This window comes from Nuphar pumila, chromosome 4 (genome assembly GCF_984573655.1).
Source record: "Nuphar pumila chromosome 4, dmNupPumi1.hap1.1, whole genome shotgun sequence".
In the NCBI taxonomy this organism is placed as follows: domain Eukaryota; kingdom Viridiplantae; phylum Streptophyta; class Magnoliopsida; order Nymphaeales; family Nymphaeaceae; genus Nuphar; species Nuphar pumila.
The window spans coordinates 56,263,456-56,287,921 of NC_143252.1; the positions used below are offsets into that span (position 1 = coordinate 56,263,456).

The 24,466-nt window shown below is 39.6% G+C and overlaps 1 pseudogene; it reads left to right on the forward strand.

The window, feature by feature from the left end:
• The first annotated feature begins 4,978 nt into the window (after nucleotides 1-4,978).
• On the forward strand, nucleotides 4,979-5,312 carry LOC149840230 (general transcription and DNA repair factor IIH subunit TFB5 pseudogene; annotated as a pseudogene).
• The last annotated feature ends 19,154 nt before the right edge of the window (nucleotides 5,313-24,466 follow it).

Consider the following 24,466-nt stretch of genomic DNA (forward strand, 5'->3'; position numbering starts at 1 on the left):
ACGATGCCAAGGCTCCTGCTTTCTGCAATGTATTTACTTACGCCGTCGCGTCGAACGATGCCAAGGCTTCTGTTTTGTTATATATGTAGAATATTTCGTTCAGTTACACACCCTGAACAATAGTATATGCATTTCTTTACGCCGCCGCTGTATAAAGCACAGGCTTCTGCTTATACTACATATATAGCGCATAAATGAGCGTTCAAATGGAGATCAAACTCCAAATCGCCAATGTGATTCCCTGACCGCTCCTCGTTCAAGATTCTGCTTGACGAATGAAGCCCCTATTGGAAAGGCTTCGCTTTTTGGCAAAATGCTCTTTATGTAAAGACTAAGTCAATTACGTATGGCCCAGGGTTTCTGCAACCTTGATGGATGCAAGGTACGCACAATGGTGCGCATCCATTTCCCCGAATTAAGCGTGGCGATTTCCTACCAAAGAGAGGAGATGCCGCTGAAATGGATAAAAGAAACGCACGCTTTCTCCGTAAAAGAGAGGAAGTGCTGCTGAAATTTCTGAAGAAGCTAAGAATAGCTCAGAAAGAACGTAGCAGGATACTCTGACATATAGTAGAGTGCTACCCAGTTCATGGTTTGCCCTCTACAACGTAGAAGGGTTCGTCGCACCACTGCCGGTAGAGCAGGGGAGGTGCTGACGAAATGGTCGGCAGAAGAGCTGCCGGAACCAATGGAACGGCATAATGATGTCCGTTGATGGAACGATGCCAGATCGGCTCGTATCCTTGTGCCTGCAAGGGCAACTTGCTCGTAAGGGCCGCTGAGCCGGAGTAGAGGTTGCGCCTTGGCTAGGTTTGGACTCGTTGCGTAAAAATACGCCGAGTAGCCGATCTATTTAGATCGAGTCATATGCATGCTCATTGAGAACGGTTACGCAACCAGACTCGTAAGGGCCGAAGAGCCAGAGTGTGTTGTTTCCACCCAAAGAGGTGTGATGCGCGCGGTGGCCGAAGTGCCAAGAGCGGTGTTCTGCATGCATATGAATAAGACTTAAGGTCGCACATACCCCGCGGTTGAAAATCGTGTTAGGGGTACCCCCTCAGTAATGACTGTGTTGGGGCAGACTGAATGGGGTCGGGTACATACTCCCGTAGTGCTAAAATCACGGGCTGCCTAAATGGCATGCAAATTCTGTCCAAGTAATTGTAAGACTGGCAGACCCCTTCAGAAATTATGCTCACTGTGGAATGACAGTGATGGTACAGCCTTGAGTGACATGTATTTTACTTTGAACCTGATAGAGTCCACGATGGCCTCAGTCACTCATGGGTTTTGGGGTCGTGGTTATCCTTAAGATCTAAGGATTGAACCCAACTACTGCAAGTAGAGGATGCATCCGAATATGGGCCTAGTAGGGTTCTCCCAGTTGAAACACACTGCCCTACTATGGATAGGGTCAACAGGCCTCTGGGGTATCTAAAATACATAGAATAATCAACCCCCAGAACATCGCGTTGATGCCCGGACAATAGCTCTACCTGCGTACCAAAGGCGGGAGCGGTTAATTATCAAACAATGCATTAGATCTAGGTACAGCGATGCTTTGAATGTATGAGTGGATGACGTGTTGAGTCAGTCCTGCATAACCTTTGTGAAGGTGTCATGTTCGGTACACTACTGGACCGACTGGGCAAAGACCCGTGTTGTATTCGCACGACTAAGCGAAGCTCGAGGAGTTGTCCTTAGATGCGTGGGATACAGATGTGCCAAGTATGAAGACTTGAGCTAAACATCACTTGAGACCCGAAAGAGGTCATGGCTAAGTCGTGGAGACTTAAGCGGTTATTCAAATCACAGCCCTGAAAAGGCTTGCTCTAAGTCATGAAGACTTGAGCGGATGTTCAACTCATAGCCCTGCGGAGGCTCTTGCGATATACGCTAAGTCTTGGAGGCTTGAGCGTCGTTATTGCGCATTGCGACCCTGAGTGGTCATTATTGTATTTGAGTTGAATGGATGTATGACTGCATGCTTACCAGACCATCAGTGGTTCTGACCCTGTTTTATGGGGATTTCAGGTATTGGACCTGCGTGACGATATGCGGAGCAAGGCGGCATCGAGTTCAAGGGTTTCTCTAGACAGAGTTGTACTGCTTTCTTTTATTGAACCTACACTGCTTTCCTAAGCAGTAGTATTGTAATAAACATATGTTTTCGATAAAATGGAACACTTTGGTGGTCAATGAGTTGCTTGGCCACATACCTGCAACGTGCTCGGAGTTTTCTAAAATTGACGACTCATTATCGTTTGATTCCGCTGCTAAAAGCTTTTGTAAGTTCCGCTGCAAAGAAAAAAAAAAAAGAAATTCATGAAAATTTTAGCTTAGCTTTGTTTTGGAAATCCGGGGCGTTACAGCTTTGGGGTGATACGTAAGTAGGCATTTCTCACTTGAGGACTAGTTTGGACCGTTGAAAAACCGCAAGTGGTGCCTTAAGGGGGTTGATATCCCTGTGGCACACATTTGTAGTCATCTTTCTCTATGAGCACCACAAAGGGTTTGGAATTGTCCTTGTTGGGGTTGAAAGGTACCCAGTCGGGAGCTTTAAGATGGCAAGTTTATCGTGCGAGCAAGGATGACTTGCTTGTGTATGGGACTGTACTGGGATCCCACGAACAAAGAATGTTTGACATTGGTAAAGTGGAAGACCGTTGTCTAAGTGATTGGATGTGCATTAAGGAATGAGACTTGGTGTGTTAAAGGTTGTGATGATGGTGGATAAAAATCAAAACAAGTTGAGTAGGATGAAGAAAAGAAGTAGACCAAAGATAAGTACAAAGAAAAGCTAGCATATTAGTTGAGACTGTGTTCTTACCTGCACCAGCATTGTCGAGGACGACAATGGTTTGAGTGGGAGAGAATGTCGCGGACCGATCTTTCGAAATGGGATAGTTGCAGTATGGAGCTCTACTGAGTGGAAAATGCATCGAGTGTAGGTACGCACGATGTGTGATGTGCGGTGGTAGCATGACACATTAGACTTTATCAAGAAATGTTTTTCTATAAATGCAGGTCAAGCCACTGCAAACCAAGACATTTAACTTCATGGGACATCAGTGGTGGGTGACATGGCTGAGTGAGGGAAATTTTCATTTTCCTATAAGGGTCGAATGGCATAAGCGCCATCCTTGTTTCTGCACCAAGGTTTACTATTGGCAAGAAAGAATGCCAATTCATGGCAAGGAACAAAATTTTGTCTTTGACACAATAGACAATGATATCATCGTTAGTGCATCGATGTATGGTTGCACAGACGTGGAGCGTTGTTTGGTTAAACAGTGTCAGCGGATTAGAGGATGTTGCCTTTGGCAGATTTGGTTAAGGACCTCTCGGTTTGCAGGATGGGGTCCTATGCGTAGCGGTTGGACACATGGGGGTGTGTGTGGGTTAGGGCTAATTCTTTCAGGGATCACATTAGGTGATTTCAACCGAGTATGGTGACTTGGGGCTAAGCGAGAGAATGCTTAGGTGCTGGCGAATGAGTTTGGGTGGTGTCTTTTGCTATAGTGTTCAATCATCAACTGGTGTTCGAACTGGGGGCCGTAAGGTCTTGTTCTTTTAGTGGTGAGGTTTTGTTATAGTATGTGCATGGAATCACAATACACTCCATAGTATGCAAGGCTATGGCAAAGTTTGTGTACCTTTTTAGAAATGATAGCTGGTATGAGACGACTATGCACTAAGTGACATGAACTATATAGAATATGCATTTGAAAATGTGCTTAATCAGCTTCTGTTAGGCAATTACGGACGAAATAGTGTGCAGTTCCAATAAAAATGATTTAGCACATGTAAAGGTGTTGATACGTAGCCTTTGACTGTTAGACTGGCTAAATTGGGTAGTTTGGCGCGTTGCAGGTTTACAAAACATTATATGCCCGTGACAAATTAGTTACAACACTGGCTTATTGAAGAAATAGTCCCATGACACCCTTCTTATACCTATTTTAATTAACAATAGTCAGTTTTTAAATCACACGTTCACCGAATGTCTTCTCAAAAAGACAAAAGACAAAGATTAACTTTTTTTGAAATATAAGGTAAAAGGTGGGACTTGACTAAATGGGGGTCTTCCGAAAAAGAAAAACGGCCTCCCTCTGCATCACCCGATGGTGTGCCCTCACAGTTCCTAGTCCTCGCTTCACTTGCGCCACTTTTGTACCTTTCTTTCCCTACCCCGCGGTCCTCACAATAACTCTCTCTCTCTCTCTCTCTCTCTCTCTATATATATATATATATATATATATATATATATATATATATATATATATATATAGCCGTATGACAATTTTGCTCGAGCAATAAGAGATTCACCATGGTACCCACCTTCCTCAGGGTCTCTTCCTCTCTTCTTCTTCTTTCTGTTTTGATTTTCTTTTAATCAAACTTTCTGATGGTTCTCTTAAAATTTGAGCAAATTGGTTAATTCTAGTGTATAGGATATTTGGAATTACCACTAGGCTCCAATCCGCTAGTTGGTCATTTGAAAAAGAAATGGTTTGTTTGGTCAGAGCACACCAAGTTTTTGGTAAAATGATTTAAAAGAAATGGTTTACCCTCTGCTGCCATTGTTGATGAATGGAATAAACTGCAGAATATGGGAGATATTTCTGTGAATGTCGTGATTCTTATTAGCAGGAATTTTAAGGATTGGGAAGTTGCAGGTCAACTGTTTATTGAAATGCTTGAAAGTGATGACATCTCATAGATTAGAATGATACTATTTTTCATGCTTGTTGACTGTTTGCTTTTTTGTTGGTCTTTCTGCTTTGGGTGTGTATCTAGATTTCACATAATATTTGGATGCAAAGATAGATATACAGGACATTGAAAAAAAATTAATGCATGTGCATGCACCCTAGAATTTGAATTTCTTATAACTTTTAAGTCTTTTCTGGCATGTCTGGTTGATTAGGCTTTCAGATGACATTCAGATTCTCTCTATTCAGATACACAATCCAAGATGGTGAACGCTACCAAAGGATTGTTTATTTCTTGGTAAGTTTTGTCAACTTTATCCTGTAATCAAAATTTCTTATTTTCTGGCTTTGTGTATAATGTTCTTTTCCTCCCACATACATAAATAGCCGCATCTCAAGTCCGTTCGGCAATTTTGCAGTGACATACCCATGCTGCAGTTTATTGTGAGCATGAACAATTTGATGCCACCTTTCCAAAAGTTTATTCTGCAAATCTTAGATGACACACACTTGTTTGTGCAGCCTAATGTGTCTGAGATGATTCACAGACGAATCAATGAGTTTAGAGAAGATAATACTTATGAGAAACCAGCTTAACTAATCTGGCTTCTTGTTAGCGACCCCATCCTCCATGTTCAACAACAGGTGGTCACAATGTGCACTTGATTTTTTTTTTGAAAAATGTCGTTGCTTTTCTCTTCTTTCTGTAATAGCATAGTAGTTACATGGGTAGCAAGTTTATGAGATTCTGCTTCACTATTGGATTCCATATTATGTGAAAGGGAAATGATTTATTTGCGGAGAAATCAACTGTGACTTAAGTACGCAATGAACAACTCTTCTGCCTTTGACCTACTTTGGGACACCCTATCCTTGTTGTCCATTTTGAAAATGGTTTGTGGATATTAATCCTGATTTGACGGTGAACATAAGATTCGCTGCATTCTGCATCTCCTTTTGGAGATGGGTCTCATTGCTCTCAGGTTGTGTCGGGGGTCACCATTATGCACAAATTATAGTAGTGGCTACAGCCACGCAGTTTGTGTTCATGTTTAACTGTGCAGGTCCTCTCCGTGAAAAAAACTTGTTCCAGTAAGCTATTGGTCCGAGAGAGATATTTCATTTGGTTGGCTTGTTGCTGTCTTGTGACTGAGGGATCTCGCTTTATTAGGTGAGAGCAATCGAAAAGGTTTTGAGAGAGAGAGAGAGCTTTTTAGAGCTTTTTCTTCGTTAAATGCCTGGTGTTGCATGACTTTGTGTCTCAGCGAACCTAGTGAAGGTTGTTTACCATGGTTACAAATCTCTTGCTTACCAGTTTTTTTGGGGCAAAGGATATGCGACAAATTCGATCTTTTTGGGGAAAATATTATAAACGTAAGCAAACAGGAACAAATGATTACAAAATTATTAAAAAATTATGATAGATAGAGAATAGGAGCGATTTTGAGTTTATATATACGTATCATGTGACATTAAAAATGGGTAAGATTCTTAAGAGTATCTCAATTTTAGCATGATTATGTACTTCGTAACAGTATTCCAAGTTTTGCAGACTTTCGATGGGATTCGCAAGTGAGTTTAAACTTCCAACAATAAGGTTGTCATTATCTCATTTATCATTACTCACTCTCTCGCTCCGGGTTGTATGTTTAGAAAATAGTCAAATTTTGTCTTCCTGTACAGTACGGTCATTTTTTCTGTAAAAATATATCTCTATTTAAAATCTTGCATTTTCTCGAGTTTTTTGAATAAATCACAATAAAATGCCTCAATGAAATGCACAATTTTCATAGCCCAAAACTTTTGTTTCCAGGGCCATTATTTTGGTGAGAGATAATTTGATAGGCATTTGTAAACACCCCAAATTTTTACTCACCTTCCTGACATTTCCACCAAATATCGCAAATCATTCCCTGAGATCATTGGAGGGCAAAATAGTCATTTTCTGAGCCTGAAACATGCAAAAGTCCAAATTTCATCTGCAACTCTCAAAATTTCTCTGTTTTAGCTCAGATTTTCAAAGTTTTACTCCTGACAGGAGACTGAAATCTCCAATTCCTAGTTCAAGATTGCATTTCATAAGACATGTCTTTGCATATCATTGCATGAGCATTTCATATCATTTCACTACACAGCATGTCATTTCGAGGTCCAGAACTCTCGATTTTAAAATTTTCAATCCAAATTTGAATTTCAACTCTTTTCAAAATTGATTTCAAAACCCTCGGTCTTCAAAATTGCCAGTTTCTCTCATTTAAACCCCAGGACCTTAGATTGTGAAAAGTTTTCTCAGGAAAACGATCTGGATAGTTTTAATATCAATTTCCAAATTTTCTCAATTGGACTGGCTCTGTCTGAAGAAGGGGATGAAGCTTTAAATTTAGCAACTTTATCCCAGATTTTACCCTTTTATCAACAATTTCAAAAATCATTCTTTTACAAAATCATCCCATAGGGCCACCTCTTTTCAAAAATTTTGCAATTAGGCCAAGTATTTCTTATTTGCCAGTTAGTCTAGGTTTTTATGAAAATTCCAAAAAGAGGTTTTACTTTCTTGCTTTTATTTCAATAAAGAAGTGATGTGGGGTCCACCCTGAGGTGGCACCACATAGGCCTTCATTTTGTAAATCTTGAATTTCGAAAAACCCAAAAATATAGGAGCCTTGTCCCTGAGGTGGTGCCATTTGGTGCTTCATCTCTCTTCATTTATTCTATGTCATTTGTCAATGTGGGGTCGCCTTGAGGTGACGCCACATGTCCCACTTCTCTCTCCTTCCACCTTCTGCCACATGTCATTTGCCTTCCCTTTTAGTTTTGCGTCATTTGGTAGTGTGAAGTCACTCTGAGATGATGCCACATGGCCTATCTTTTCTTGGTGCTTTTATTTCTCTGCCATGTGTCAGTGTGAGGTCACCCTCATGTGACGCCACGTGTCTTCCTCCCTGCACCTCCATTAGTTGTCACTTGTCCTCCCTAGTTGCCACTTGTCCTCCCTACATTTTCCTCCTTTTTACTTTTTGACATGTGTCAGTGTGGGACCTCTTTAAGGAGACGCCACGTGTCTTCAGTCATCTTCTTTTTTTCATGCCACATGTCACATGTCCATTCCCTTTGTTTCTCTCTCACTTGCCACATGGCACTATGAGGCCACTCTGAGATGGTGCCACATGGCCATCCCCCATTCCTCCAGAACCAAACAAATTTGAATTTCAAATAAGCTCTGAGGTGGCGCCATTTGATATGACTCCTCCTGCAACTGACACTTGTCAATGTGGGGCCACTCTAAGGTGGTGCCACATGGCCATCCTCCATTCCTCCAGAGCCAACAAAGGTTTGAATTTCAAACTATCCAAAAAAGGCAAAATCGTCCCCCTTGAGGTGGCGCCATTTCTGAAAAGGGCTCTCCTCAAAAATAGCTTTGCAGCTTGATTTTAGGAAAAAAAAAGCAGAAACCAAAATTCAAAAACCTCTGAGGTGGCGCCATATGTTTCCTATGCTCCTTCCCTCTGACACATGGCAGTGTAGAACCACCCTAAGTTGATGCCACATGTCCATCTCTACTTCCTCCAGAAAAGGCAAATCTCAATGTGGGCCCACACATAGGTGGCGCCACATGGGAAGCTCCTGCAGAGAAAATCAAGCCAACCTTATTTCGAAATTTTTCAAATTCTGCTGAGGTGTCATATTTACAAAATTTGCATTTTATTTATTTCAAAAAAATTCAAAGTAGCATCCTCTGAGATGGCACCACATGGAGGGTTCAGATTCATTCTGTTTGAATTTCAAAACTCTCAAAAAAGTTTATAAATACCCTAGCCCACGCCTAGCTAGAGGGGAGCTCTTTTTGGATCTGAATCTCAACCCGAAATTCCATTTTTTTCTTTTCCTCCTCTAAGTTCATGCTCCCTTTGGGACCATCTGGGGCAATACCTTGAATTTTTTACCTGGCTCATGCCATTCCAAACTCGACCTAGGAGCAGAGGTCGATTTCCACATGCATTCTGAAGCTTGGTTCGAAAAGCGAGAGAAGCCATTCATAGCTGCCCATTTCTGAAGTTCCAAAACAGCAAAAGAACACAAGGTGAGCTCCCATTCGAGTTGATTCTATGGAAATATTGTTCTTGTTTCAATTTACATATTGAATCCCACAGATTTTTCGTTTTAAAGAAAGGGTTCGTCCGAATGATGGATCAAACCATTCCCATAAAACAATATATATTAAGTATGATCATGCTTCCCTGATGATTTTTTTGTATTCATGCATTAATTAGATTTAATTCATATTTTATTTCATCAATTTAGCTTATTTTAGAAGTTAATTAGGTAGTATTTAGTGTTTATTTCAATTTTGTTTCATTTCAATAATTCTCTGCTTTTAGCAGTCAGTTCACACATTATTTTATGTTCTTATTTTTCTCTAAAAATGCCAAAAAAATCAAATTATGTGTGTACAGATATCTATAATAATCTTCAAAAAAAATCGGAATTGTTTGAGTTGATATGTTTCATTCAAAATTCGAAATGCCAAGTCGGGTTTTATGACCCGGGAAACATTTGGAACATTGAGTTTCAACGTGTAAAATATATATCTCCCTCATGGAAGATCCGATTCTCAATTCAAAAAATGCCTTGAACTCGGGATTGAGTCTATTATTTATCCTGATTTTATCAGATTTTTATTATTTTTTTATGTCTGAAAAAAATCTAATAGTTTGGGACACATGTCAGAGCCTAATTTGAGTCTTTGAAATTCGTGATCGACTTAAGTCGATTGGTTCTCTCTAAATATAGCACCAAATTAAGATCTGTAAAAAGTGAAATTTATGTTCCAAATGTCCTATATTGGATTCTAAAATTTTGCAATTTTTAGAATAGTATGCATGCCAGTTTCATATTTTTTATGTCAGTCTCTTGTTTTGGTATTTATATCTGCTCTTCTGGTTTATGCGTGTAATGTCGTGTTTTTATTTCTCAGCCAGTTAGTCAAAAGCCAAATCCATATAAATTAAAGTTGTTCATACGCATGTCAGTAGTTCTCCATTTAATTTTCGAAAGTTTTGGTGGTAAATTATCATTTTTTATTCATTTTCACAGCAGATCCTATTGTTTTTAGTCCTGTCAGAACTAAATCTCTGCTACCGAACTCACCGTACGTCAATCCTGAGGCTGTAAAATCCAAATATGTTCATTTTCATATCCTTTAGCAGCTTGCAAAATATCATACATTTCTATGGTGAACTTCTGCATTATTGCATTAAATGCTATGTTTGGCTCACACCCGCAGGTGGAATTTGCTTATTTTAGAGTTTTATTTGAAATTTTGCATTTAGGCCATGTCATTCCATGTATTTTATCATTCTATGTTGTTCCTAAAGGTAGAGGGATGCTCTTTGACGAATTTGGCATGATTTGAGAACCATTTGATGATCGGTTTAACCATATCATCAAATCAGGGTTCCCGCGAGACCCTGATTCGAGCGAAAAACAAGCAAAATTCATTATTTTAGCCAAATTTCAAATGCTAATTATGATTTTTACAGTCCCATCGTATTTAGTAGAATGTCATCATGCATTTCATCATCGTTTGATTCCATTTGCATTTTAAAATCCCCAAAATTTGTCAAAACTTCTTCAAAAACCTTGATTTTAAAGGTATAACCTCAATATTAATGGTATTTTAGTCATTTTGACCACAATTCCGAATTTCAAACTATTTATTACCTAATTTTCCTGCATTTTCATCATTTCAAATATCAAGGAAGTATGAAAATCGGGTTTGTATCCAACTCAATCCAATAATCTCAGGATATTATTGTAAACCTTGGAAAAACCCACATATTTGAGCTAACCTCATTTCAAGCTTGGTAGGGACATTCAAAGGAGGGAGCTGGAATCTGTAATTTTCTTTCTTTCATTTTATTTAGTGATGTAGTAATGTAACTTTGGAATAAGAGATTTACTTTTCTTCTTAGATTAAGATGCATATCATATAGTTTGAATTTCTATAATATCCTGATTATGTGATTCATGCATTTTATTTAGAAAATCATTGTGTATGAACACGAATGGCATGTGAACCAACTCTTAGGGAGTTGATGAACTCGGTGGAGTCCATATTTACGGCCCTAGTCGGAATATGGATGAGACCCAGATTCAGCATCTTTCTACTAGTCACACTGAGCCTACACTCTTAGGCTATCTTCCAAAATTCACTGCATATCTTCAATTTTTACAAAATATTTTAGAATTAACTAAGTAAATTACAAGCATATTTACGGCCATAGTCGGAATATGTGGTAACCTTACCTTAGTTTAATTTTAAAATTGCATATTTGCCTGAAAAAATGTTTTCATAAAAAGACATTCATTCATTCAGGATAGTTCACATCATAAAATCATGTGCATTTCTGTAAAAACTCCATCTCAAGGAAATCGATTTCTCAAGATGCTCTGAAAATGTTTTCAAAGATTGATTTTCCCAAGCTAAGTTTTCCTTGATTTTCCCAAAAATATTTCTTGTCTTAGAACTCATTTCTAATTTTTCAAATGAAAACTTTCCATCATTTTCCAGAGTCAAAATCGATTTCCAATTCCTCAAGGCCCGGATTCCCAGAATTTCAATTTTCTAGGATTTGATTTCCTTTCTAAAAATCGTTTTCCTACAAATCTTCAATCATTTTCCAAAGATGATTTTCAAAGTTGGAATATTTTCCATTCAATGTTTATTTTTTCTCAAGAATTCTTTCTATTTTCCCAGGATTCTCATTCCTTCATGATTTTCTCAAACCTTTATAAACTTTCTTGAGATTTTAAATCCTTTTATCAGGTTTTTTTTGAAATATCGATTTCCATCTTTTGCCTTAGAAACATTTTCCAACTCTAAAACATTTTCTAAGCATATATCATGTTTTCCAACCTGCATTTTACAAAGTTCCATAACACATGCCTGAATTCTCTGTGCATTTAGGATAGAACACGATTTTGATAATTCAGTTAAGTCAAGCATACATTTGATCCTTGGTTCGATTACCTCTGGTAAAGGCATTAGGAATGGTCGAACCTCGTACCGACAGGTCGAGTCTCATTCTACGAAATATTTTCTGCAATTTCAAAACGGAGGCGAGTATTTCAAAACAATTTTCAAATTCTGGTCAAGTTTGACTCACGGAAGCATTTCCCCTCTCTCCCGCAGGGAAAGGAAACATTTTGCAATGATAATAATTTTGGCGACCGTGATAGGGCCTATCCTTGTCTGATAAAAAATGTGCTTGGCTTAGTTCAATTATTGAAACTATGTTCTCAAAATGTAAGCTCTTTTACTTTTTGATATCATGCGAACCTAGGAGCCTAGAATTTGACCTAGCTGACATTGATTGCATGTAGCATAGGCATGGTTTGGTAGGACTATATTGAGGAGATATTTTCATGCTCACATAGACTTAGGCCTAAATACAATGCTCCTCAATTTAGGATCTGAAGGCAAACAATGTATGCTTCTTCAAAAGTTTTCAAAAATCTATCTCTCTAGGACTTAGAGCCTTCTATTTCTTACATGTGATCATTTTTTCCAAACCACCCTACCTATCTTTACCTGGTCTTCACGTTGTTGGGCTCTCTTCCAGAACCTAGTTTGGGACAGAGCCTCACAACTGGGCCACTTATTTGGGTTGACACCCCCTACCACGTACAAAGGGCCACAATCCGAAGTATATCGGTAGGCGCTCAAAGATGTTGGAAAACCTCACCTTAGAACCAGAGTTGAAATTCTATGCCACGTACTTCGGGTCTCAACTCGAGTATATCTATATAACTGGATTGGACAAAGATGATCTGAACCTAGAGTTAGGATTAGGGTCCTACAACTGCTTTTCAAAATGATGCATCTAGAGTCATCCTTTTAGGGAGTGTTGTATGTGCATAAGTGTTTGTGCAGGATGTGATTGTATGTACCTTATTTCCTCATTTTCTCATATTTCCCAATTTTTCCCAAAATATTAGACCATTTTCCAAATATCTTTATTTTTCCATATCTCTCTTATTTCTTGCAAAACCCTGGACGATCTTTTTCAAACCATCTAATTTCTCTCAAAACTCCAGGTGATTTTCTATTCTTCCGTTCTATTGGATCTTGAATTTTCCACCTCATTTTTATCCTGCCTACAATTTTCAAAAATTCTTGTATTTTTCCTAAGTCTGATTCCGAGTCTGTCTCTATTTTTCTGTTCGATGGCATCCAGTCAAATCAATCCTATTTTTTCTGAAGGTCACATCTCCTACGAGGTGCGACAAGGTCGTCCTGAACATCGAGCTCTTAGCACCGGATCTTTCATTCCCCGGCGGTATTACTCATGGCTCAAAAGCTTTTCTCGCATGTTCCCGAACCATTTGAGCGAGTGTGGATTAAAAATGACGTCAGTAGTCGGAAAGCATACAGTAAACGACAACCTGATCCATGCAATGACAGAGTGATGGAACCCGCGTACATGCACTTTCTGGTTCCCATGGGGAGAGACAACCCTTTTAATGAATGAATTTCCAGAAATTATGGGATTACCAAAGCCAGTTGGTCAACCAGGAGATCCATTGGAACATAAATTTCTTATTAATGTCAAGGGTTTGGACCCTCGAGATGCCCTAGCTCGTATGACAGGCCACCGATCTTGCCCCTGATTCAGATGGATGAAAATGAATATGTCAATCTGCTTGAGTTATACCATCAATATGAGACCTTCGTCGAAGTCAGCTCACTATCAAGGACAGCCAGAGAAAGAATTCAGAATGCAATGGTTTTATGCACTATAGTATTAGCCCTCTTCCCAGATGGACAAAACTACATGGATATCAAAATAATCCAGCTCATGAAAAGATGGGGAAGTCGACAGACCAACCGTCTCTCCAAACCCATGGCAGCGCTCGCCTTCCTATCCGTTTCACACTCGGAGAGTCCATCTTAGTTGAAGGATGTATTTACACGCTTCAATCATGGTTCTTCCAGCACATTCCAGCCTGAGCAAATTCTTTCAGATACAATGGTCAATAGCTCCTTCCGGTGGCACAATATCGGTCCATGATCGACAACATTCAGAAAGATGACATCGTCTGGGACTACTTTGATTGACAATTATCCCCTCCCAGATACACATATGCTTATGGCAAGCGGTTCAAGTTGTTGGGACTCTTCTTTTGCACTTACTATCAGCCAGAGCGATGTGTTCGATAGTTCTCTCAAAGGCAGCAGTACATTGAGACTCAGCTACTATCAAAAGCTATGACTGAATTCGACTTCACCTCTGCACAATGGTCCAAGGCATATCATTCTGCCCACTATGGCTGGGATTCCTTTGTTTACTCTCAAGTTCTTTCCTGGCCCTAAAGTGTCTGCTGATTATCATGAATGGTGGCAAATTGTTTGTTCTCCACCTCTTCGTCAAGATCAATAAAATTACATTCTTTCTTCAATAAATTTTCCTTATCTCTTTCTCTTATGGTTTGATGACCTCGCCTAGGTAATAAGGCACATTTCTGTTGCTTATTTCTCTTGCGAAGAATAACAACACAATTGTCGTGATTTCCGCGGCAATTCAATCTTTAGTAATGGGATAATCTTCCAATGGTCTATCATATCTTCGTCAATATTTTCTTCCAAAAATCCAAAAAATTTCCTCAAAATCTAATCTTGTCTTTGCTCAGCAGAGTCCTGCAAAGAAAGGAAAAGAAAGAAACACAAGAATTCTACAAAGAAAGGGAAAGAGACACAAGAGATCCTTCACAACATTTGATGGTTCAGACAAAGTCCGGAAGAAAAACATCATCGCAGCGTATCAGCTACTCATCAGCATCAGAAGGAGAGATGAATTCGCCAAGGTCAGTCAGAGACCAAGTACAGCTAGAAGATGATGGCATCGACCCTCAGATGTACGCAATGTTTCAGAAGATGATGAAAAAGATGATGAGTGAGCAAGCCAGTACCAGTACTGATAAGAATCCCTTCAGCCAGAAGCTTAAGAGCCATATAACCAAGAGGCCAAACAAGTCTTCCAAGAGACGCATCCAGCTAGAGGATACATCCGATAAAGAAGAATCAGCGGAGGACGCAGATAATGAGTGTGAGATCATCCCAGAAGTGACTCGCAAACCAAATGCCTGACCACCAGAAGATCCACTTCAAGCGCAGCTAAAAGAGATGGCTCGAGCAGTAAAAGATCTGCAAGCCCGCAACAAGGATAACAAAATCTTTACCAGTGAAGATTTCTACGATGGCCTATAAGGGGATGAAAATCTGAAGAATCTTCCTCGTAAATTCATCAAATTTGACGGTTTTGGCGACCCGAAAGCCCATCTCGCCATGTTCTTCGCAGAGTGCTCAAGGTTCAAGAGGGACAACATAGCACTATTTATATGTTTTCCCCGCAGCTTGGAAGGAGCTGCAGCCAAATGGTATGCTAAGCATATCAATCCCATCGAGCTTAAGGAGTTTGATAAAGTTGTGAATCTTTTTGTTGAACGCTTCTTGTTCAACACTGAGGCGCTTCCCACGTTGAACCACCTCTGCAGTTTGAAGCAGAAGGAGAATGAGAAAGCAAGATATTTCATTCGTAGATGGAGAGGAACCTGCAACAAGATGAGGAACCTCATTTCTGAAGATCATGCGCTCCAAATCATTCTTAACAACTTTTCACAGCCTTTGAGAAATTTGATTTTGAATTCACCATCTCGTTCCTTCATTGAGCTCACAGAGAGAGAAGAATGGCTCAAACTCGGTATGGAAAATGGCGTGTACGAGGACATCACCCTCGCTAAAAGCAGGCATCCAAGTGAATCTAAGAAGAAGACTCATTTCACATACTGCCAACCATAAAAACAGCAAAAGTCGCAATCACTATAAAGAGCAGAAGAAAGACTATTGCTATAGCGCTAGCAATTCCAAGGGTGAGTGTGATCATCGCAAAAATTTTCCTCTCTTGGTATTTCTCTCTTTTCCTTTCTAGCCTTTATTTCCTCCTTTTTTGAAGGGAGTAAATAAAAGACAGAAAAGAAGAGAGAAGAGAAAAGAAAAGAAAAGAAGAGAGAGAAGAAAATTTCTGCGAAGGTCTCACTTGAGCTTAAATTTAAAAATATTTAAGAAAATAACTCGCCTCTGTTTTGAAATATTTGCGGGAAAACTGGGAGACGGGATTCGCTCGTCGGTACGAGGTTCGACCATTCCTGGAGTCATTACCAGGGGTAATCGAACCAAGGATCGAATTCATGCCTTTTGCTTTGCTAAAAGATTATCTAAGAATTTATTCTAAGTCTAAATGCACAAAGAATCATGCTTGTGCAATGCAAGGATATATACTCTTTTTTAAAAATGATTTGGAAATCTCCAAGTATTTTTGAGATGAATCTGATAATAGAGTGAAGAAATGGTTTCTAACTTAGAACTTAAGATTTAAAGTTCTAAGTTTTGGAATAATCAGAACTTGGGAAAATAATTCTAGATCTTAAGAGAAATGATTTTGAAGCTAAGATAAAGGAGAAGAAAGGAAATTTCAAAGTCATAAATGGACTTTGAATTAGAATAGAGATGAAATGGAATTGAATTCTAACTTTGAAGTTTGAAATCAGAAGGAGATTTTGGGAAATCTAAATAGAATTGAGAAATAGGATTGATTTGAAAGTTGGAATTCAAGATGGAATTTGAATCCGAAGTCTGGATTATTGAGATCAGAATTAAATTCTGGATTTAAAATCCGAAATAAGAATTGGATTTGAAATCTGGGATGAAATGGAATTGGTTTTAAGAATTGGAATTGAAAATAGAAGTTGATTTGAAATCTGGAATTCAAGATGGAATTTGAATCCAAAGTCTGGATTTTAAATAGAGTTGAGATTTAAAATTGAATTCTGGATTTAAAATCCGAAATGGGAATTGGATCTGAACTCTGGGATCCAAGATGAAATTGGATTCTGAATTTTAAATGGAATTGGATCTAAGATTTGGAATCCAAGATGGAATTTGGATCTGAAGTCTGAGATCCAAGGTGGAATTGGATCCGAAATTTGGAATGGAATTTGGATCTGGTATCTCAGATCACCACAAGAAAATATGGAATTAGCGACGGAATAATTCTGTCGCTACAATCAATAATCTTTACGAAAATAGCGACGGAACTGAATCCATCTCAAACACCGTCGCTAATTAGCGACGGAGTTTGCGATGTAAGGTTTTGTCGCTAAATAGCGACGAACTCGACGACAGAATAGATTTCGTCGCTATTTTGGTATTTTGATTTACAACGGCTTAGCGACAGAATAATTCTATCGCTAAGCCGTCGCGTAAATCCCTAATCCCATCATTTTTTCTGTTTTCCTATTTCGCTCTTCAACTGCTCCTGCCCGCCGCCCTCTCCCTCCCGCCGCCCGTCGGCCTCTCTTCGGCCCTTACCGTTCACCGCTCGCCAGCCGCCGCTCCCCGTCAACCTCCCGCCACCACCCGGCGACGCGCAGGTAAGCGCTTCCGTCGGCAGGGGGTCACCTCTCCGCATTTCCGGCAACAGGGGGTCGCCCCCCTTATATTTCCGACAGGCAGGGGGTCGCCCCCCTGCGTTTCTGGCAGGCAGGGGGTCGCCCCCCCTGCGTTTTCGGCAGGGGGTCGACCCCCTGCGTTTCCGACAGGGGGTCGACCCCCCTGCATTTTCGGCAGCAGGGGGTCGACCCCCCTGCGTTTCCGGCAGCAGGGGGTCGCCCCCCTGCGTTTCCAGCAGCAGGGGGTCGCCCCCCTGCATTTTCGATAGGGGGTCGACCCCTTGCGTTTCTGGCAGCAGGGCGCAGGGGGTCGCTCCCCCTGCGTTTTCGGCAGGGGGTCGACCCCTGCGTTTCCAGCAGCAGGGGGTCGCATCGCCCCCCTGCGTTTCCGACAGGGGTTCGCCCCCCTGCGTTTCCGGCAGCACGACGCAGGGGGTCGGGCCCCCCTTGCATTTCTGGCAGGTAGGGGGTTGCCCCCCTGCATTTCCGGCAGGGGGTCGCTTCTACGTTTCCGGCAGGGGGTCGCCCCCCCTGCGTTTCCGGCAGGCAGGGGGTCGCGACTCTCTGCGTTTTTGGCAAAGGGTCGCCCCCTGCGTTCTGTGAAACTGCATCTGCCTCAGGTTTTTTTTTTCGGCAGGTGGTGACTTCATTTTAACACTGTGTTTTTTGCAGATTTCTCAACAGAACTCGTTTGTGCCCCGCCACCCGTGGTAAGTAAGTGACAAAAACAATGCAAATCGGGTAAATACCCGTGGTGAGTAAGTGATGCAAGCGTATCATATGTTATTTAATTTATTGGATGTAACACGTTATTGTTCACACACTCACTTAGTTGTTGATATCTAGGACTGCTTTGTTGGAGTTCGGAGATCATGCTGAGCATGATTTTAATGTATGAGAATAGAAGTGTTCTTATTTTTGGAGTACGGATTTCATGCTAGGCATGGTAGTAGTTAGCGGGATATTGAAGTGCGTTTGCTTCAGATACATGTTTGACATTTGTTTGATATGAATGATTTCGATGTATTGCAATGTTTGATGTGATTATATCCATGCTTGCTTGTAGTTACTTTCAATTTGATTATGTCTTCCATGTGAAATTGTATAATGAAAGCATGCTTCAAATGAATGTATCGTGTCATGAATAGTTTGCACATGAAAATATTAAGTTATCAATGCATGCATCATAATTCTTGTGATTGTATGACATTATATATTGCATGATAAATTTGATATTTTCTTCATCATAGCATTCTGATGGTTCTCTTTTAACTGGTTAGGATATTATTCGTAACATCATACGACAAAATGACTGCAAACCGTGAATGGATGTACCGTAGGATAATGGACAATAAGTTATCGCATGAATATATGGATGGTGTTGACAGTTTTATTGAATTTGCAACGGCAAGTGTCAGTACAGGGGATCCCACAAGTCGGATTAGGTGTCCCTGCAAGATTTGTAAGAATAATCGATTTGTAGAACCTCATGGCGTTAGACATCACCTATACATGAAGGGTTTTGTGAGGGATTATCAAAATTGGACGTTTCATGAAGAAGAATTTAGAAACAATTTTGATGTATGGGTGAATGTGGAGCACGATAATACATATATGAATTTGATATTTGATGCCGCAGGAACAAAACTGGGTTCTGCTATGAGTCCTAGTGATGTAAGAACTGCAGTAGATGAAGAATCACCAAACGATGCAACTAGTAGATTTTATAATTTACTTAGAGATGCTGATGATCCACTTTGGAACGGTTGTGAGAGTCACACTATCTTGTCTGCAGTTCTTCAACTAATGAATATGAAGTCCGAGTATAATTTGAGTCAATCATGTTTTGACCGTTTGTGCATGATTGTGAAGAGTATGTTGCCCAAAGATGAGAAATTGCCATAAAAATTTCTATCGTGCGAAAGTTATGGTCAACGCTCTAGGTATGGGGTATAAAAAGATAAATGCTTGTCCAAATCACTGCATGTTGTATTTCAAGGATCAGGAAAACAACATATCATGCCCGTGATGTGGGCATCCTCGGTTCAAGCCAAAGACAAGAGGCAATGGTAGCACGAGATCAAAGGAAGTTTCATACAAGTCGCTTCGCTATTTTCCTATCACTTATAGATTGCAACGATTGTATATGTCTTCAAGGACAGCTAAACACATGAGATGACATGCAAATAAAGTTCGACACGATGAAGACAAGATCACGCATCCTGTTGACGCTGAAGCTTGGAAGCACTTTGATCGTACTCATCAGAACTTCGCAATGGAAGTGCGAAATGTTAGACTCGGTCTATGTACAGATGGATTTAATCCATTTGGGGTAGATTAACTCCATACTCATGCTGGCCAGTATTTGTAACTCCATACAACCTTCCACCAAGCTTGTGTATGAAACGTCCAAATCTTTTCTTGTCTCTGTTGATCCCTGGTTCAACCTCACCTAGCCAAAATCTTGATGTATATTTAAGGCCATTGATTGATGAACTAAAAGTACTGTGGGATGACAGTGTTACCACGTATGATGCCCACAAAAAATAAAATTTCAACATGAAGGTCGTTGTTCTATGGACAATCAGTGACTTCCCTGCATATGGTATGCTATCTGGTTGGAGCACACATGGGAGGTTGGCTTGTCCGTACTGCATGGAGGATTCCAAAGCTTTTAAATTGAGGCATAAAAGGAAGCCTAGCTAGTTTGAGTGCCATCGTCGATTTCTACCCAACGATCATCCGTTCCGACGACAAAAGAATGCGTTTAAAGCAGGCACAACTGAAACAGAAGGTTCATCCTCAAGATTGTCTGGCATAGAGATTCTAAGAAGATTGCGATACTTTCCAGATGTATTAACAGATGCCCGCAGTCCTACACCCTTCCGTGGATTTGGGAAGGATCACAATTGGACGAAGAAATCTATTTTTTGGGAACTGCCGTATTGGCCGACCCTATTGATACGACATAATTTGGATGTGATGCATGTAGAGAAAAATGTGTTTGATAATATGTTCAATACAGTAATGAATATTAAAGGAAAAACGAAGGATAATCCGAAGGCCCGTATGGATTTAAAGTTAATATGTAAAAGACCAGAATTTGAAGTCAAAGAGTATAATGGCAAAGTACTAAAACCAAAGGCAAAGTACGTGCTCGGACCTGATCAAATAAAACATGTATGTCAATGGTTGAGACAACTGAGATTTCCAGATGGATATGTCTCTAGCATTGCTCGGGCTGTGAAGATTGACGATGGACAGTTATATGGGTTGAAGAGCCATGATTGTCATATCTTTATGCAACGATTGATACCCCTAGCATTCCATGATATGTTAGACAAACCTATATGGGGGGTATTGTCTGAGTTGAGCGGATTTTTCAGAACATTGTGCGCATCGGAGGTCGTAGTATCAGATGTAAAGAATCTCGAGGACTCTGTCATCATCACTGTTTGTCTGCTAGAAAAGATATTTCTGCCAGCATTTTTCGATGTTATGGAACATTTGATCATACATCTGCCATATGAACTAAGGGTTGGTGGCTCTGTGCAATATCGATGGATGTACCCATTTGAACGGTATATGTTTTTTTATATTTGTCTCTTTAATGACAGATATTTAAAATTTGAAATGTATATTCTTGTCAGATGCATGTTCGACCTAAAAAAAAAGGTTCGTAATAAAGCAAGAGTAGAAGACTCTATTTGTGAGGCATACACTTTAGAAGAGATTTTAAATTTCTCATCTATGTACTTCGAACCTCATATTTCAACACGTTACACATGCCCGCCCTGTAACAATGATGGAGAACAAGTAATTGTAGCTGACAAGCTGTCGATATTTCAACCACTTGGGCATGCATTTGATAGTTGCTGATCAAGGCTATTGACAGATCGAGAGCAAGATGCACCACACATCTATATTCTTTTTAATTGCTCAGCAATCGACCCATACATCGAGTAAGTATATGTATATGCAACTCAATTATAAATCCTTTTATGTTCTATATGTGGATACATGGCTCGGTAATATAAGTATTTGTGGTTTGCATACGATTTGATCTGAAGTTGCAAAGCGAAGTTTCACATCTCACTGATGCAGAAGTACAAAAAGAGCGTGAAACTAAGTTTGTGGAGTGGTTGAAGCAGTTGGTAAAGAAGCTAACATAAATTTTGTACTTATAAACAACACTAAGTTACTTAATTGATCGTGATCACAATCATTGTTTATGTATGTGCGTAGGTTCTCCATGGTAATGTTAAAGATCAAGGAATATGTGATTTAGAAAATGGTCCGACCAAAGTTGTGCAATGCTACAACGGGTATATCGTAAATGGTTATCGATTCCATACAAAAGATTACGGTATAAACAAATCAATGATAAATAGTGGCGTGTGTGTCAAGGGTAGCAGCTACAGTGAAAATGAACATGATTACTACGGTGTTATAGAGGAAATAATGGAGTTGACTTACTTAGGCATGAATAACAGGGTAACTTTATTCAAGTGTCATTGGTTTGATCCAACTGCAACAAGACTCGACAAAGCTTCAGGCATTGTGGAGGTAAATCATAAATCCAGGTTTTGAACATATGAACCATTCATATTAGCCTCGCAAGCTCAACAAGTTTATTATACTTCATATCCGAGTATAAAAAAGTCAGATAGAAATGAATGGTGGGCAGTTTGCAAGGTGAAGTCCAAACTATACCCCAAGTATGATCAGTTACAGGAAGATGAGTTAACTGAAGACAGCGATTACTATCAATCAGATGATGTCTATGACTTCGCTTATGGTCACGATGTTGCGCATGATATGCATGTCATATCTCCATTGGCCGATGAAACATTCATAGAGGAATGTGATCCAAATGATGTACCAAGTGGATGGGCAAACAATGAAGAAGAAGAAGAAGAAAGTCAAACTAGTGACGAGGAAAAATTCTCAAGATAGTGAGCAAATCTTATACTATAAACCTCTTTTTAAATGCATTGCAGTACTTGATGTGAGTTGTATTGCAATACTTGGTGTGAATGATTAAAAATTTTGTTTGAATGTATTGTAATACTTGATACGAATGATTCGAATGCATTGCAATACTTGATGTGAATGATTTGAATTATTTGAATGTATTGTAATACTTGATGCGAATGCATGAGTTGTATTGCAACACTTGATGCGAATGATTAAAAATTTTATTTGAATGTATTATGATACTTGATACGAATTATTTGAATGCATTGTAATACTTGATGTGAATGATTTGAATTATTTGAATGTATTGTAATACTTGATACGAATGATTCGAATGCATTGCAATACTTGATGTGAATGATTTCAATTATTTGAATGTATTATAATTTATGCAACGAATGATTTGAATTATTGCAATACTTGATGTGAATGATTTGAATTATTTGAATGCATTGTAATACTTGATGCGAATGATTTGAATGCATTGCAATGTTTGATGTGAATGACTTGAATGCATTGCAGTACCTGATATGAATGATTTGAATTATTGTAATACTTGATGCGAATGACTTGAATGTATTATAATACTTGATGTGAATTATTTGAATGTATTGTATGACATATGTTATTTGTTAGAATATGGTTTGTGGAGGTTACAGTGGTCGCTCATCCAGTAGTAGCCAGGCCAAACCTTCATCTTCACGGGCTCCTGTGATAGGTATATTGATTAACTAATTGGATGCTTGATTAGTTCAAATGCGCATTCTGAGAAGTTCTAACGTATTTTTTTACAGATGAGGTTTCGCCTATAGACGACCCACCTACACCAGTTGATCACACAAGTCAGGAGCCAACACAGGAAGCAAGGTCTTCTTAGTCTGGCACAAGAAGACTCATTCGAATAGTGTATATCGATAATCGACCGTAAGTATTTTGTTTTCAATTATTGCATATCCTATAAATATTTTATATTGATATTTACTGTGTAACAATTCATGTGCAGCACGAGGTTTGAGCCACAAGAAGTAGTACGTGAGATTAGGAATTCACTTCTTCAACATCTACCAGGACCGGTTGCTCAATGGAAAGAGTACCCAAATGAGGTGTTAGACAGATTGTGGTCCTCATTCACGGTATACAGTTGTTCCTCATAGTTAATGTGTTTCATATTTAATTTATTTAAGTAATGTCTACTAACTTTCTGAAAATATTTGTAGGCTTCGAATCGCTTCGCAACTACGGTGGAAGAAAATGATGCAAGGAAGGTGTGGCAGAAGGTGGCTGCCAATCGATTTGCAGACATGCTGCACACTATGAACACTATAGCAAAAAAAGCATTTGACGTAGTAAATGATCCATTACTGTGGAAGGGCCATGACCCTATTACTATCAGGAGAGATTACTGGGATGAAATGTGCGATAAGTGGGCGGGAGATGCATTTAGAAATCGCTCTGCGAAGGCTGCACAAAATTGATCTAAGATGCCCGAAGCCCATCTACACACAGGTGGATCTAAGACATTTGGGAGCCACCTGAAGAAAATGGTAACTCATCAATATATAATATTAAATTTATAAGTATTGTTGCAAACTTGTGTACTAAATCTTTTGTCATTTAACTTCGCAGGAAGCAGAAAAATGAGGGAGTGTACCATATAAGGATGTGTTTGTTGAAACACATAAACGGAAGACCACGGGAGTCTTCGTATCAGAGAAGGCGAGAACGACAACGGTATGTATTTATTCTATTAATAATCATTGCAATATATATGCAAGTTATCATAATGTTATCATTAATTATTAATGAATACTTTAAACATTGTTTTGTAGGAGGCATATGAGCAACAGATGGTAGAGCGATGACGCTACTCAACATCCATCATTTGATCCTACAGCATGGGTGACTGCAGCAGGTGAACCCAAAAAAGGTCGCGTGTTCTGGTTTGGGAGTAATATGAACACTTCACCAGTTATTGCTTCTTCCAGTTACGGCTCACCAACTTCTTGCGCCGACATAAGCTCCAAGCAGCAGACTATTCTTTCCGGTGATGATGTACGCCAGATCGTTACGGAATCACTGAATAACTACTTCCATGACACCGTCGCCCCCTTTCTCCGAAATGAGATCAACAATCTTGTTCTGAACAAGGAATCTTCGATTCCAGGTCCCTCTCACGTATAATCACATATCAGTTTTTTGTCTGCCTTAGAACATATATGAGCATAATTGAATCACATATATAACTTTTTGCCTGCCTTAGAGCACAT